Source organism: Jaculus jaculus, chromosome 10 (genome assembly GCF_020740685.1).
Source record: "Jaculus jaculus isolate mJacJac1 chromosome 10, mJacJac1.mat.Y.cur, whole genome shotgun sequence".
Classification (NCBI taxonomy): domain Eukaryota; kingdom Metazoa; phylum Chordata; class Mammalia; order Rodentia; family Dipodidae; genus Jaculus; species Jaculus jaculus.
In genome coordinates this window covers 76,857,993-76,872,234 of record NC_059111.1, presented here as the reverse complement: position 1 = coordinate 76,872,234, position 14,242 = coordinate 76,857,993, and positions in this window count along the sequence as shown.

The following is a 14,242-nucleotide window of genomic DNA, read 5'->3' as shown; positions in this document are numbered from 1 at the left end:
AGCCAGTGGTGCTTTGAGAAAGGGTTTGTGTGTGTGCTTAGGGAATTTAACATGAAAAATCTTATCTTAATCTTTTTCACAAGTATCCTGTGTCTTAACAATCTCAGGAATTTAATTGGCGGGTTGTCATGAACCTTCTGTTGCAGATTGGAATGCCCTACTGGATGAGGCAAACAGATGGTGTGTATCAGAGATTTTCCACTTTCCACAGAGAAGTATGAAAAGATGGGGGAAACTGGAATTACTGTTGAAGGAGACTAAGTGTCCAGATTCCTTATCAGCTAAAACAATTACTTGAAGCAAAAGTTGCTTTCCAAATACACAATTATGTTCTCTGTAGGGATTCCAATAGTTTCTTTTGATAAAAGTGGAAAATGATGGGTATAAGGAACAGCTGCAGTTTTGTGATGGAAACTGCAGTATCTTGCTTAGAATTCTTGTTTTTCTTTATCAGATCTATTTCTAGTTTGTCTCTGAAACATCTCCACATGTGAGCAATGCAGAAATGAGATATGAAATGTTTAATTATGTTTGTAAACATCTCTAAATAGCATGATTAAAATAAAAGTTCTTAAAGCCCTCGAGTTTTTGTCAAACCACTTGAATCCTAGAAATCTCAGGGCCTTTTCTTTTTCTTTTTTTTGTATTCTATGTCATAGAAGCACTAGATTTGGGACACAGTGAAAGATATAACTATTTTATTTCAACATCTATCTGCTAGAAGTTCGATTTCACCATGTTTCTGAACAGTATTTTTTTGGCAACTATTTTTTTTTTAACTCCTTTGGATTCTCATTAGCTGCTGAGGAGGAGGGAGATAAAAACAGGAAGGAGCTGAACAAAGTGAGATTTTCTGAGTTAGAAAGCAAGCAAGTAGACACGTTCCTTAGTGATGGTCTGCAATCAACAGTATAGGATGTATATAACTACATATCTCACTCAGGGGACAATGACTCCTTTATATCTTTGTCTCAAGCTCTGGTGTGTCATATTTCTTTTTACCTTTTGGCTTTAGAGTGGTCTTTCAATTGTAACACCAGATTTCCTCTTTTATGTGGGAAGGGTTTCATCCCAATGGAAGTCCATCTCACCAGGAATGGACATGGGAATCATATTTATAAAAGATGTTACCAATTACCAGCTGTTCCACTTGTAGAGGGTGGCATGGATCACCATTCATGCCATCGCTCCAGTGGATGCTGACCTGGATAGTCATGTGTCCCCGATGGTGCCTGAGGAGCAAGTGGCTGCTGAGGGGCCTTTCATTCTCTATCTTCCTGACATTCCTTCTCGGCAGAAAAACCCAAATAGCACACAAACAAATACATATAATATTAGTTAATGGAAAATGCTACACATTTTTAAAAGTAATGCAAGGAGATCATAGAATGCATGTAGGAATAAACAGGGTAGAAGAATATACCCAGCATTGATACACAATTCCTGTCATGATAGTTTTATTATACAGATGAAAGTTCCTATCATATGAAGAAAGGATTCTATTTTCTGGGCTTTGCACAACTAACTGGAGTTTTTGTACTGGGATTTGGGGGTTGGAGAAGGGTTCAACAGTGCGGTGAACCCCCTGACCCGCAGGAGAAGCACGACCAGCAAACGAAGATCCTTCTTGATCACACTTTATTGGAGAGCCTCTTGGTTAACAGGAAAGCTGATGGCGAGGGGCGAGGAGGGTAGGATTACAGCTGCTTTTATAGGGCCGAGCACTACGGGGCGTCTACTGATTGGCTGCCAAAGCTCACCCGCCACCAGGAGCCACGGGATAGGCTTAAGACAAGGTGCGTCAAGCGCATGCGCAACCTCAAGCAAGGTTGGCGCCAAGGCGTTGCCTAAATAAGGAATTGTTTACCTCAAGACTGGCAGGAAGCCAGCGCCCTCTTGTAATGGCGTTTGCATTGGCTCCCTACACAACAGGAAGGCAAGTCTTGGAGCAGTCAGATGTGAAGGCTCCTGGGCATGAGCATCCCTGATTCCTAAGAAAATGCCTATTTCTTAGACTTACCTAATCCCACAGCACATGTTCAGGGTCTATTTTGAAGTACAGGCTTGCTCATAGTTCATGTTGTATGGAGCTGTGGCCAAAAGCTGGGAAGCATTTTCTCATTTCATGAATCAGCAGCTTGCCTCTGGAGCACTTAAAGTTCAATAATTTGTTGACCCAGGAAAGCAGACCACCAGGCAGGCTCTCAACAATCAAGTTTTATCTTCATTTCTTCTGGAACTTTCCTTTCCTTTCTCTTTAAAAATTTGGCTACTTTTTCCAGTAGAATGAATCCCTTCTTGGTTGCAAGAGATAGCTTGTTTTAGTAATCTTAATTTGTTATGTTAAAATTCCCAAGACAAACTCAGCTTGAGGACACCACAGGAGTGAGAGGGAGAGAAGGGAGGGATAGGGTGAGATGGGCTGGGTGGCAGTGTGGGAGGGGAAGGGAGCAGGGGGAGGGCAGGGATGCCTCTAGCTTTTCCCAGTAAGTGCAAACTCAGTCACCAAAGGAGAAGAACAAAAACAAAACCAGACTCAGGGTCTGAGTCATAGGTTCAAAGTCAAGGCTTTTTCAGATATCTGGCAGGGAATTCCTAAATGCTGATTCATGTGGGTAGCCTTAGAAAGTATGCCAAGTAATAGCATTAACCTAGATTTTTCAATTCTGTAGATTGTAACTATTCTTATGGATTGATATTTTTTTTTTATCTCCTTGAGAATAGAGGTCAAATTCATTGTCTAATCTCTAACCTCCTTTATCTCTGCTAATATCAAATAGCCACTACCCTTCTCAGCAGCAAGATCCTTCCTGGTCCCCCAGCTTTCTGCTCTACAGACTCCTGCCTCTTAGTTTCCCTGCTAATTTTTTGGAAGGATGATCTGCTCATATTTCCTGCACTGACTCATTTACAAGCCGGTTCTTTTGGCATTCACTCTGGCTTCAGCTTTTATTCGTCTACAGAAATTATTTTCTCAAGTATTAGTGCATCACCAACTTGACGATTTCAATTACCTGCTCAGAGTTCTTTTTCTTTTTACCCTCTACCTCATCTGAGTCTCTCTTCTTTCCTGCGCCTCTAGTTTTATTAAATTTCTTTGAATTTTCTTTTTCTCTAGATATGCCGCCAGTCAAATTAATCTTTCCTCTCTTTTCTTCATCCAAATATAGACTTTTTTGAGACTCTGATTTTGATCTTTGTATCTTTTATCTAGCAATTTTTCCTGTCTTAGGAGCTACAAACTTTCTCTAGAATACTACCCATGTCCCTAACCCCCTAAGGGACATTTCTCTCTATGTTATCATATCACTCTTTAACTTGAGCACATCAGAGATGGGGAAGAGGCAAGAGCGGTCACCTTGCTCTGATGCCTCCCAACAGTCATCTACATGAAAAGCAATATGCATGCAAAGTGGTACACAAAAACAAATTGCACAGGGCACATTGATTGCTGGCTTTTTTTTTTTTTTTCATTTTAACCTTTTCCCTGGTAATGCTTTAAATACATGTTATATACATGTTTATTAGTGAGTGGGGACCCACCTCACTCTTCTATAATTAAACCTAAGAATTCAAGAGAGCAGGCTGGGAAAATGGTTCTGTGGATAAGAGTTCTTGCTGTATAAGTGTGAAGAGCTGAGTTAAATCTCTATAAAATAAAATCCAGGTGTAGGGACACATGTGTATCATCCCTTCCCTGAGGAGCAGGTGTGTAGAGAAAGCAAGATTACTGGGGCTCACTGGTCAGCCAGTTTAACCAGAAGAAAAACAATAGCAGGCTCCAGGTTTAGTGAGAGTCTGTTTCACAGAAAATAATGCAGAACAATACAGAAGGATGTTCAACATCCTTCCCTGGCCTCCACACCTGTGTGTCTATGTACATGTATATGCACACAAAAATGCATGTATTTCTACCCACATAATATCACACTATACACAGACCAAAACACAAAAATTCAACAGAGGATGAAATCCAATCTAGTAGATCTCTTAGAAGAACAAATCCTAATATATTTACCTTGTATAATGTGGCCCAACTACACTTCTTTACCAACTAAGTCTCTAACTTTCAAATTGTGTTAGCCTACGAAAATTTTTTATTTGTCTATTTTTGTTGATTATAAGTTCTTTTGTAAGTGTGAAAATTTTCTCTGCAGACTACCCAAGGCTATCTTGATCATGAATATTTTCTAAAATTCCCTGTTAGCTTTCCTGTCTCATTGCCACCTGGTACTTTCTTGCACAAACACCAGGTTTAGAAATTGTTTTTCTTCCTAGGTCTCCAGCTGCTGACCCATGGAGCAGTGCGTGAGCATTCACGGCTGTCACAGGCAGGGTTTCCTGTCAATAGCGGAGAGGAAGCAGTACTTTTGGATGAACCCTCATTGTCCAGGGCTGGAACAGAGATCAGCAAGCAGTGATAAGGCCTCTTTCAACAGAGCAATCTGCACAAACCTGACTAGCCTTGTTAGGGAGAAGAGGAAAGAAGGGGCGGTCACAAGCATGTTGGGGACGCTGTTTGCCAGCATCTTATATCCCAGCAACAGAAAGAAAGTAACACACACCCAGTGGTCAGAGTGCTTATCTCACCAGTCTTTGTGTCTCATTGCTTTGCAAAATAAATATAAAGTTCTATCAGGACATCTATTACAAATAAAAGAAGGAGTGGAATAGATAGACTTAATTTTAACTTAAAATCTGTTAGTGTAATATATGCTGGGTTGCTTTTATTTTATTCTTTTATCTTGGAGTAATTCATTACTTAGAATTTCCCGCTTAGGACCATGAAATACTTCCCATAATTTATGCAACTTTCTAAGTAAGGAGTATATTAGATCAGTGATATGTCTAAGAGAAAAACTAAAGGATCAACTAAAGGATGACCCATGTTCCTAGACATTAATGGTCACATGGCTCTAACATGCAAAGGCATTAGGCTGAACCTCACACTCTGTGAAGTCCCATGTAAAATGCTCTTTGTTGTATTCATATGTGCATGTTCACATTGTGTGTGTATGTGTATTGTGTGTGTTTTGCAGGTATACTAACTAGATAGATAGTGGGTGATGGGAACAGCACTGTTTGGATTGTGCTCTGGTATTGGGGATTCCAGAAACACACATATGTTATCTAATACAACAATATGGTTGCAATACCAGCATAACAGATTTCCTTAAGGCCAAAATTTTTCTTAAAATTAGTTATGAATAAGCAGAAAAGCATATTAAGCAATGTTTGTGGGATGTATTTGAGAACATGGTGACTATGTTTCACAGATGTTCTACTCCAGTGGCATTCATTTTTAAGTGTATTTTGACTTAAGAAGTTAAAAACTTAAGCTCAAATTCTTTTGCTTCCGTAATTTTATAATAATGGTAAAATGCTGTACATAGTGACGCAAAATGTTAAGTACAGTATCTGGGGGTATATATCTAGAAGCTATGAGAGCTTTGTACCTACATCCCCCAAACCCTGCTGTGGACACCTGGTATACAAATCATAGCTTAGGTCAGGGGTTTGGGGACTGCATGTCTCCCCTAGCTAACAAGCTATCCTGGTCTTCTAGAGAGATCACTTCTCTGTCCCCTTCATCCCTTACCCACAGCTTTACAAGAAGCATGGGCTATTATGTCACACAATTGAGAAAAATGACAATTTTAATGTAGTGACCCATGGATGCACACACACTTTGCCTGCTGGCAGTAGGCTCTGTCCAAAAACTGGGGAAAATATATATTGAAGGAAACAGCAGTGGAGAAGTCCAACTAACAATGTAAGTGCTCATTTCCTTTTTAGGTCAGTGTGGCATGTTATTGTTAGCCATCAGCCTCTGCTGCAGGCTTATTTGCCCTCCATGTATAAGTAAAATCAGGTACAACCTGTACTACTTACTGTCCTCAGCTCGTGACTTTTAATATTTTAATACTTATTTACTTGCAAGTTGGGAGGGAATGAAAGAGAGAGAGGGAGAATGGGCATGTAAAGAATCATTAAAGAATCATGTTTCACTGACAGTAGAACTGGGGCTATAGAAGAGCCTGCATAAACCCCATGAAATCACCTTTAAAACTCAATATATGCTAATATGGTCTGTTTATGCTAATAGCCCAATTCTCTCTTATTATTTCTGAGTTGTATAAAGTTTTTTATACTATGATTTATTTCTTCAAAATGTACAATCAACAGAAAGACAGACCTCATAGCCTTGGAATAAACCCATAAGTTTGACTAATAATGCAATCATATTGTGTAATAGAAGGCACAGGGAAGATTTTTGATCTTAACTTATTGGACAATGAAGTTATCAACAGGATATTAATTCCTGCATATGGAAGCATCCTATTTGTGTTCACACACTTGAGGTCAAGGATCCTGCCTTACCCACCTTGGTTTCCTCGGTTACTTGCATGGTGTCTAGCACACAACATGTTTGAAGCTTGTTTGCTGAAGTTCAAAATCCTTTTTTTTTTTTTTTTTTTTTTTGGTTTTTCGAGGTATGGTCTCACTCTGGCCCAGACTGACCTGGAATTCAGTATGTAGTCTCGGGGTGGCCTCGAATTCATGGCAATTCTCCTACCTCTGCCTCCCAAGTGCTGGGATTAAAGGCTTGCACCACCAGGCCTGGCTCAGAATCCCCCCCTCTTTTGATCTCTCTTACCTCCATTATATTTTATTTATTTATTTGAGAGAATGACAAAGAAAGAGGAAGAGAGAGAGAAAGATTGAATGGGTGTTCCAGGGCCTTTAGTCAATGCAAACAAACTCCAGACACATGTGCCACCTTGTGAATCCAGATTACATGGGTACTGGGGAATCAAACCTGAGTTCTTAGGCTTTGCAGGCAAGTGTCTTAACTGCTGAGTCATCTCTCCAGTCCCATCCATTATATTTTTGAGGTACAGCCAAGAGATGCATACAAAAGATTTCTGTTTAGATATTACTTGTTTCTGTTTGTTTTTAGAAACATGAAAACTGTTTTTATACAGATAAGGCATGCCACTGCTCATGATTATACAGCTGACAAGACCAGAAAAACAGACTGTCTTATTTCTCATTTGGAATAAGCCATCTGTCCTTCTCAACCTCTGCATTTATAAAATAGTGATCACAATATCCAGTTTTCAAAGTTGAGGTAAAAATTTAATTTTCTCAATGTTAAGTTCTTGGCATTAAATAGATGATGGGTAGGGTCTTAATCTTACTGTAGGTTAGAAGGCATAACTAGCTCAGTTGATAGTGAAAAAGCCAGCCAGCTTCTTGCACTTTTTCACACAACAGCAGAAAGGAAGCTGTTAAGAAGGTGAATGTGGGGCTGGAGAGATGGCTTAGCGGTTAAGCGCTTGCCTGTGAAGCCTAAGGACCCCGGTTCGAGGCTCGGTTCCCCAGGTCCCACGTTAGCCAGATGCACAAGGGGGCGCACGCGTCTGGAGTTCGTTTGCAGTGGCTGGAAGCCCTGGCGCGCCCATTCTCTCTCTCTCCCTCTATCTGTCTTTCTCTCTGTGTCTGTCACTTTCAAATAAAAAAAAAAAAAAGAAGGTGAATGTGAGTGGTCTTATTATACTGAGAGAATAAATTGCATGAACTCTGCAAAATAACATGCAATCATGGTCGAGTAACCAGTAAGGAGCATACAACACTGAATGTTAGGGACAGGAATTATACCACAGTCACCTGAGGAGCTGGAGCATGGGGGCTGACTTGAACATCTTTGAGCTCCTCAGAGAGAGCACCTCATGCCACAGTGGACACCTAGTAGACATGACTGAATGCAATGAACTATCTGTGCTCTGTCCTACAGCCTCTCACAATGCTGTCTCCATACATTTCTAATGTGTGTGTATTACCTCAGAGAATGCTCACATAGCCCCTTGAGAGCCATAGATGCCCACTTCTTGCCTCTCACTAAAGGCTATTTTCTAATAAGTTCATTGTCCTGGTGTGTGACAAGCAGCTTTGGGTGGCCCCAAGTTTCATTTCATACAGAGAATTTTATCTGGGACTTGAGAAATGTTATTGAATTCCTGTAGTAGATACATGTGTTTTATTGGTCAGAACCTTTGAAAATACCCTGACTGGGTCATTATTTTACTTTTAGCCTATATTAAGATACCTTCTCTGATGGGAAGTGGGGATTTGCCAACACAAGGTATGGGAACAATGGGGATGTAGAGTTTGGAACAGAGATGTCTGGAAGAAGTCTGTTAATTCTGTGGAAATAGATAAAGAAATGAATTTCTATGCTCCTTTCCCCCTCATTATACTTAGTCACTAATATGGGATTCTATTTTGGTCGGCAAGCTGATTCCTATTTGTTTTCTTAAAATGATTGAAAAGGGAGTATAAATCCTTTGCCAACAGCAATGTTCAAACAGATACCTTGGAAATGGGATCCATAAATGAGATAAAGGCTATTTCTAGAGCCGTCAGCCAAAAATTTTGTCCCCATAAGTCTAGGCATGGTCCTTCAGTGTTTCTATAAAAGAATTGACCTAAAAATCTTTATTTAGGATGCTATGAGAATTTGACCCCAAGAGAAAATCTCCAGAGAATTAGAAACACTGTTACTCACAAATTAAAAAACAAAAAACAAAAAACAAAACCCTTGTCAAGGCTGGAATGCAGTAGAAGAATGAATGCCTTCTGTTGGGTCTAAGCCGGAGCTGGCTCTTCTTAATGCTAAAGTGGGTGGTGCTAATTCTCAGAGATGTCCTTTTAATTTGGTGTGGCTGGAATGGGAAGTGCTGTAAAGGAAGACTTTTGGAGTGCCTTGCTTTGTCTTCTATTTAGAAAAATAATATTAATTTTTGCACATATGTGTGTGTGGTGTATATGTATACATGTGTACATGTATGCATGTATGTGTCCACTAGATGTTGCTGAGAGTGTCCTCCTCTATTTCTCTTCATCTTATTTACTGAGACAGGGTTTGACAACTGAACCCAGATTTCGCCAGTCCAGCTAATCTAGCTAAACCAGCTTGCCCCAAGGAGTCCTGTGTCTAGTTTGCCAGCACTGGAATGATAGACAGGCTTCTAGGCTTAGAATTCTATGCAAATGCCAGGGGTCCAAACCATAGTACTCACACTTTAATGGCAAGTGCTTACCAACTGAGCCATGTCCCTACCCCCAACACTTAAGTTTTTAAATAAGATAGTTTGGCATGAGTTATTGTCTTATATTTAGAGTTGGGAATTAATTTTCAGAGACAGTATCAAGAAATGAATTGCCCAGAGGCTAGTAAGATAGCTCAGCACTTAGAGCACTTGCTTGAAAATCCTAATGACCAAGTTCAAGTCCCCAGAACCCTTGTAAAGCCAGATGCACAAATGGCATATTCATCTGGAGTTTATTTGCAGTGTCCAGAAGCCCTGGTGTGTCCATTCTCTCTCATTGGCAATAAATAAAATAGTCTTTTAAAAAAGGAAATGTGTAGCCCAAATCTCCCAAAAAGCTGAAGCATTTTAAAGAATATATGATTATTTTTTATCTTGATGAAACATGGAAACATGAAAATGCCATCTAGGAATGATAAATGACTATAAGATAGATTAACCATTCATGACTCACTATAGAAATTCTGCAAAAGGATAGTGTATAAAGACTCTGTATTACTTTTCTAATGATTTATAACAGATTACCACAAATTCAGTAGCTTATGGCAACGCACAGGTATCTTACAGTTTCTAAGGGCTCAGAGTCCGGACATAGTTCACTGGGATCCAGCTTCAAGATCTCACAGACTGAAGTAAGTTGTTGCCTGGAACTTCATTTTCCTCTGGAATTCAGTCCTCTTCTTGGCTTCACTGATTCTTGGCAGCATTCAGTTCCTTTAGGGACTGGGGAACATAGTTCTCAGAGTCATGAATTCGTGTAGATACCATTTTCTACAACACGGAATTCGATTATTGTGGTGTTTTGAATCAGTTGCCCCCCATAAACTCAGGTATTTTGAATTCTTTCCCCTCAGCTGATGGCAACTTGGAAGGTTGAACCTTGCTGGAAGTGGTCTGTTATTGGGGGTGGACTTGGGGGTATTATAGTCAGCTTCCAAATGTCAGACTTCAACTCACTAGAAGAGTGCTTTTGCCTCCGGGTTCTTCACTCTTGAGACCCCTAGGCTATCATTTCGACTCAGTATCCAAATTGACGTGTCCTCCAAACTCCTTTGCTTAGCTTAGGGGTGAAGGGGACTGAACTCCTTCTCAGGTGTTTGGAGGTGTCTAGCCTATCTCTTCCCACTACAATACTGCCCCCACCCCAATATCAGGCAAGCTTTATTTTGTTTGCAGGGATCAACTTATGTAGTATTTCACAATCCTTTTAGTTTACTTGTTAACTTGCATATAATTGATGTTAGATTTAGTCTTCTACAGAGGTTTACCTTCTGAGTTTCAAAACAGCTAGTTCTTCAGAATTGGAATTTTTCCTCACAGCTTTGACCTTTGCTGTGAGTTCCAAGAGCTAAAGAAATCCAAGAACTTGTCTGTCATTGAATACATGGCTAGCTAGCCATGCCTCAAGGCTGTGGGTACTATTCCTTTGATGGAACAGTGATCATGAGGAATAGGGGCTGAGAAGTGAGACTGGGGAAGGTCAGGTGGCAACACTGTTGGTGAACAGTGGTGATGCCAGATTGGGGGTAACTGGTCTAATGTGTCAAATTCTTATCTTTCAGTGTATCTGTATAAGATATAAAGCTCAAGTACCTATTAATCTCTAAGAAAGCTATCACTTCACTCCTCTTCTTAGGAATTTGGAAAGAGCTAGGAACTTTTAGCCTAGAAAACACAAGTCCATTATGTTTCTTATATCTGTGGAGCAGTTGTTGTGCAGTAGAGCCATCAAAAGGAAAGATGAAGGAGGGAATAGGGAAATGGTTCAGTCTATAAGGGTCTGAGTTTGGACCCCCAACACCCATGTAAAAGCTTGGCATGGCAGTGCAAACCAGTAATTCTAGTGTTGGGGAAGCAGAGACAGGAGGATCCCTTGGGTGTGCTGGTTAGTGTATGTAGCCTAAAAAGGAAGTTCGAGGTCCCATGAGAGACTCTGTCTCCAAAAATGAGGTGGAGGGCCACTGAGAAAGACATCCAATGTGAACCTTTGATCTCAACACGCAAATACATGCATGCACACTTTTACATACATGCATTTGCATACATATGAACATGCACACACACATGCAGGCATACCATGCATACACACAAAAGACAAAAGAATGGAAGTCTTATGTATTAAGGACCTATTTTGTGCCAGTACTTTCAGGAACTTCAGTTGTTATTAGATTTGCTCTTGTGATGGTTTGAATCAAATAATCTCATGTGCTCTCAATGCTTGGTCCCCCAGTGACAATGTGAGAGGTAAAGCCTTGCTGGAGGAGATGGGCTTTGGTGTATTATAGCCAGTTTCCCCTTGCCAAGACTCAGCTCACTCTCTGGCTGCTGTTTTTCACCTGCTGTGCAGCAGTGATTTCCAGCCTCTGCTCATGCCATGCTTTCCCCTGACATCATGAAGCTTCCACTGACGTCTGTAAGACAAAATAAACCCCTTTCCTCCAATAATCTGCTTTTGATTTGATATTTTTGTCACGGCAACAAGAAAATAATTGTAAAAACTCTTTAAACTGTCATATGAATGTAAACATTTCTTTCTTTTTTTGTGGTAGGATATTGCTCTAACCAGCTTGACTTGGAATTCACTATGTCACTTCAGGGTGGTCTTGAACTCATAATGATCCTCTTACCTATGTCTCCTGAGTGCTGGGATTAAAGGTGTGTGCCACCATACCTGGCAGAGAAAGAAAGAGAATGGACTCACCAGGGTCTCTAGCCACTTCAAACAAACTCCAGATGCATGTACCACTTTGTGCATCTAGCTTTCCATGAGCACCAGGACACTGCGCTCAGGCTGTTTGGCTTTGCAGGCAAATGCATTAACTGCTGAGCAATCTCTCCAGATCCCATTTCTTTATTTTTATATGTGTGTGTTAGTGTATGTGATGTGGTGTGTGTGTGGCATATGTGCATGTGTGTGCAGATACATCTGCTCTGTGTGGGCACATAGAGCGGTGAGAGGAAGATATGCTGGGTGTCCTCTACTGCTAATCCATGTTTCACTGAGACAGAGTCTCTCACTGAACCCAGCACTGCTGTTTTTGGTCAAAATGGCTGATCAGCAAGCCCCAGTGATTCTCTGATCTCCACTTCCCTCAAAAATGGCTTGTGTGGCCATGCCCAGATGTTTATATGGGTGCTAGAGAATCAAGCTCAAGGTGAATTAGATACTCTTGGACTGTCATGCTTGTGTGACACACACTCTTACCCACTGAACTATCTCTGTAGACCTATGTAAGTTTCTTAACCTTATTTCTACAATAAAGAAAAAAAAAGCTTAGAAAAATTAAGAAGGGAGGATTTATTTTGGGTTATCATTTAAAGGAACAGTCCATCATGACAGGGATAAAATGGTGGTGGGATCAGCTCCTGTCAGCAGAAGAGGGAGCATGACGTGGCTTGTTCACATCTCAGTGGATCAGGAAAAAGGGAGTGGCGTGTGTTATTGCTAAGCTCTCCTTTTCCTCTTTTATTCTGTGCACAAGTACCCTGTCCATGGGATGGTACCACACACATTCAAGGTTGGTTATTCTGAAATGCCTCACAGACACACCTAGAGGTATGCCTTGAACTCCAGGTGGTTCTAAATCTAGTCAAGTTGACAATGCAGATTAACCATCACAGAATATGCTAGATGTTCTGACTTTGTTTTTTTTAGTCCTATATGTAGCCTTGGCTGGCCTAGAGCTATGTTGAACAGACAGCTAGCCTCCAACTTACAATGATCCTATTGCTTCAGCCTCTCAAGAGCTGGGATTACAAGGATGTGCTTCCACAACCAGTGTTAGATGGTCTGACTTAATTCATAGATTTTTTTTTTTTTAACCAGGTATCTTGGGAAAATATGTCAAAATTGTTCAGTCTTTTTTCTCCCAGGAAACAACACCTGCAATTGGGAAACATCTAACATGTTTAGAAACTTGATGAGTAATCAAAAATCTAATTACAAAATGAATACAGCTCAAGGGTTGATTTGTAACCAATTTACCTTTTGCATGGGTAATGTTGTATAATTAATAATGCGGATTGATTTATTTAGAAATAGTATGTTTGGGCATCAAATACACATGTCATAAAATTCATTCTCCAAAATAATTGTCACATCAAATCTTTAATAGCTGAGATAATGTTGCCCTTAAGCTCTGATCCATGAAGTTAATGGCAATTTGTAAGAGGATTGAGGCAGGAAATTTACATTTGCCAATTTGCGTGATCATAGTCTCTCCTAGATAAGTGCCGCTTGGGATTAACAAATTCTCCCTTGGATGATTTCTTTGGCTATATGGTTTATGCAATTCTATTTCATATGATGGCATTTTATTTCAAGGGGAGTTTGTGTTTTCTTTAGGCAATAACAGCAAGGCCCTTTTGTCCATGTGTCTATATCACTCTATATACACTATCCCATGTGTATATATCACATGGGATAACATGTTTTCCAAGGTATCAAATAAAGATGTACTATGGTTTGGATATGTTCCCTAAAATTCTTGTGTTAGAAACTCACTCTCCAATGTAAGTGTTGGAGGTGGGGAGGGTCTAACAAAAGAGGATTGGATGATGATGGCACTAGCTCTCATGTGTACATTGTTGTACTTAATCCTAGAATGGGAAGGTTGTTGAAAGAGGAGGTTGTTACAAACGTGAGCCAGCCTGTCTTCCTTCTGTCTTGCCCTTCTACCATGTTATGAGGTAGCAGGAAGGTCCTCTGCAGACTCCAGTGCCATTGCCCTTAGACTCAGCAGCCTTCAGAAACATGACCTTAACACATCTCTGTGTATTTACCTAGTCTGTGGCATTCTGTTACAGAAACATAAAATTGATTAAAAAATTACAATAATATTGATGAAATGAAGTTAAATATCTTATATGCACATGAGCTTTGAAAGTATTAATAAACCATCATAACCCTTGATAGTCTAGATTGTAGTCATGTGTTATTTCTAAGTCCAAAAATGGTAAGAACAAAATGATTATTGGTTATAATTTAATACTATTGACTGTGCCATTAACACAACTTTTATATCTATTCAGGATCACTCTCCTCATTATTTTAGACATATCATAAAATCTAATTTTTTTGCTACTCTAAAACACCTTTGGAAAGACATGAAAAATGGTTACATATTTTG